Below are 3,979 nucleotides of genomic sequence, written 5' to 3' on the forward strand. Positions count from 1 at the left end.
TCCCTGCTTACATATGAATTGTACTCTTCGGCGAATCTTACACAACTTTCTGAGATCGTATTCTCGTCCATTTCGTTATACTTCCATAAAAATGAATATTTCATTTCGATTTCTCTCAGTGCTGTGAACCTCGTTTTCAGGTTGGCCACCAAAACATCAATTATTGTGTAAAAAACTTCTGTTTTGAAGCGTTCTTCCGGGGATAAATTTAACATTACATCTTCTGTAGCTGTTTCATCGTGAAAAGTCTTCCTCTTTCTCGCACGGGAAGAACATGTTTGCATTCAGACAATATCTTGTCCCAGTTATTTCTTAAGGCACTTAAATCAATCATCAATTAGGCTCTCTATATTACTACTCTCAACATCCAAAGTAGCATCCATAGTTTGAAGTAGTTGACTTCTGTAGTTGATGGGTACCAACACTTTTACCCAAAATGTCATATTTTTTAAGAACTTCTTTGATTAGATTTGCGATGTCTTCTCCAGTTTTTTCATTGCAGTCGGAAAACTCCAAAAATCGTTCATGGATTTCATATTCTTTTACGTCTTCTTTGAAAATATTGTATCTAAATACAAAAGAGGTCTGTTCTACATGGCTTGAGTCTGGTGTAGCGTCAACCATAATAGAATAGTATTTAGATCGCTTGAGTTCGTCCACAATAACTTTCCTTACATAATCAGCACAACTTGCTATGAACTCGTTTTGAGTTTTCCAAGACAAATAATGCACTTGCATTCTCTTATTCTATTCTTGAGATTGCTTAACCTGATCTAGATGCTTCGATAAAATAGGGTTATAATGACCTAAAAGTTCTAGCTCGCCCAAAAAATTGCCGTTGTTTGGATGACCCACCTTTTGAGTTTCTTCTCTAAAAGAGAGACCTCGCTCACTTAAAAATAAAGTTACGTGAAGGAGTTTGTGTAAGATCTGTTTCCAGGTAGTGATTGTTGGATATAGATAAATAAATTTAAATATTTTCTAGCAGTGTCATCTATTGGCTACTTTACTAGTTGAATAATGTATCACTTTCCTTTTTTAGAGTAGTTGCAAAATTACAGTCATAGAGTAAACACGTGTTTCATTTTGTTCATCAAATCTCCATTTTGGTTCCAGAACTTTATAATTTCTCAATAGGTTATGGGCCCAGACGATTAAGTGGAAGATTTCCGATTAGTTCAAATAGTGTAGTACGTGTTCATTCGGTAAAAAAAGTTAGTGGATTAACAGTATCGAAAATGGCTGTAAACTATCTTACAAGTGTACCGCGTTTAACCGGTAGGGACAATTACCAGGACTGGTCGTTTGCGGTTGACAATGTCTTCGTTCTAGAAGGATTTTTTAAGTGTATCCAGGGAACTGAAGAAGACACAACACTTGTTGCCAGAGCTAAAGCTAAGTTAATATTGACATTAGATCCATCCCTATATTTGCATGTAAAAGATGCTTGCACGGCGAAAGATGTATGGGATACGCTAAAAAAATTATTCGAAGATTCAGGTTTTTCGAGGAAAATAGGATTGCTTCGAACGCTGATATCTTTACGGTTGGAAAACTGCAATTCCATGGAATCATACGTTAATCAAGTGATCGAAACGGCTCAGAAATTGAATAGGACCGGCTTCAAGATTGATGACACGTGGGTGGGGTCATTACTTTTGGCGGGACTTCCAGAAAGGTATATGCCCATGATTCTAGCTATCGAACATTCAGGAATCGATCTTACCACCGACGAAATTAAATCGAAATTGCTTGATATGCAGATAGAGGGCGCTAGCAGTGGAAATCAGAAGCTTTTGCTACAAAGTCGAGTGAAGTTAGCACTAATCACGTCAAGAACGTCAACAAGATAGACAAGAGAAATATAACCTGTTTTCGTTGTAAACAGAAAGGTCATTTCATGAATAAGTGCCCTAATGCTAATAATAATGCGTTTAGTGTGTTTAAAGTATGTTAATAAGGTCTCAATTAAACTACTGTATTGGCTGAACATATATTAATAATATTCATACATTACAACATGATCATGTCGTCCATTGTCCCCGTTGGGAAGTGGTGTTGACTTGACATTGACATAGTTACCAGGTTTACGTTAAGCCTATCTTACATTCATGTCAAACACCTTCCCCTTAAAGATTAAGGTGTACCCTAGGTTTAATTGTACGTCCGAATTTTGAAACATTACATTTCTTACTATCATTATTTTTTGAGCAGCTATAATGAGGACTTACAATATCAGTATTCCTATGTTCATTAAACAAATTTGTTAAATCATTATCCTGAATACATACATTATTTAAATCATTATTATCATTATCCTTATAACTATTTGGGTTTGTGTGTGGATACAACTCAGGTTCAAGATACATGTCTGCTACATCTGATTTTGTATGTGATGGTCTTATGTGTCTTGTGTTTCTTCTAACTATCCTATTATTGCATTCCTTTCTTATCCAGTACGATCTGGGTTCTTTAGCTTTTTCTACAATAACAGCTTTATACCATACTTTATCAACACTACTCTTAACAACTACATTATCCCCCCTTTTATAAGTTGTTGGTGTACGTTTACTATGTTTATCATACTGAACTTTTGTTTTTTGTTGTTGGTCCGATAACAGTTTATAAATCTCATTCTGAATTTTAGGTTCACTATTTACTGGTATTTCTTTTCTCAAAGATCTACTATTTAATATTTGTGATGGAGATGCACTTAATGAAATAATAGCAGTATTATTATATTCTAAAACTAACTCACGATAATCAGAGTTTTCTGTAAAACTTTTTTTTAAAATTTGTTTACAAATTCCTACAGCCTTTTCAGCAAGGCCATTACTTTGGTGGTAATGAGGTGAACATGTCAGGACTGTAATTTGTTTATTATCGTAATATTTTTTACACTTAAATGATATAAATGGTAAATTATCTGCAATTAAAAATTGAGGATAGCCAAATCTGGAAAAAACATCTTGCATTGCATCTATTATGGCTTCAGATGTTTTATTATTTAATGATAGCATCTCTATCCAATGGGAAAAATAATCTATTAGAATTAAGTAAGATTTACCACCAAATTTCAAAATATCAGCTGCAATTTTATTAATCCTCAATTTTGGTATTGAATGTGCTAACATTGGCTCTCTATAATTATTTGGCATGAATTTTTCACAAATTCTACATTTTTTTATAAACTGGACAATATCATCCATAAGGTTTGGCCAAAAAAATAAAGATCTTGCTTTATTAATAGTTTTACTAGTTCCTATATGACCTTTATGTAACAGAGTAATCATTTCCTGTTTTAGAGATTTTGGTACAATTATTTTATTTTCAACAAAAACAATTCCTGCTTCAACATATATATCATTTTTAATACTGTAATATGGCTTTATATACTCTGGAATCTTGTTTTCTTTAGGCCAGCCTTTATAATAAAAATCAACAATTGTAGCCAAAACTTTATCTTTAGAGGTTTCTTCTCTGAACTGATATATTTTTTTATCTGTCATTGGTAAGTATAGTGAGACTGAATGAACCATATCAAACATCTCTAAATCAAGGGTTTGTGCCTTTAAACTAGCTCTAGAAAGCATATCTGCAAATTGAATATGCTTTCCTGGAACATAATAAATATTTAATATGTACTTTAATAATTTTAGCCTTAAACGCTGCAACCTTACTGACCCAATTTTGCATATTGGTTTCTGCATAATTGAAATTATTGGTTTATGATCTGTTTGGACATCAACATCACACTGGTAAATAAAGTTATGAAATTTTTGTGTACCATAAAAAATGGCTAATAACTCTTTCTCTGTCTGGCTGTAATTTATTTCATGTTCATTCATAGACCTAGATGAACATGCAACTAATTTCAACATACCATCATAGTTTTGAAACATACAACACCCAATTCCATTTTTGGATGCATCACATTGCAAAACTATCTTTTTATTTGGATCAAATGGTACCAGAGCTG

The sequence above is a fragment of the Diabrotica undecimpunctata genome, chromosome 9 (assembly GCF_040954645.1).
Source record: "Diabrotica undecimpunctata isolate CICGRU chromosome 9, icDiaUnde3, whole genome shotgun sequence".
NCBI classification, from domain to species: domain Eukaryota; kingdom Metazoa; phylum Arthropoda; class Insecta; order Coleoptera; family Chrysomelidae; genus Diabrotica; species Diabrotica undecimpunctata.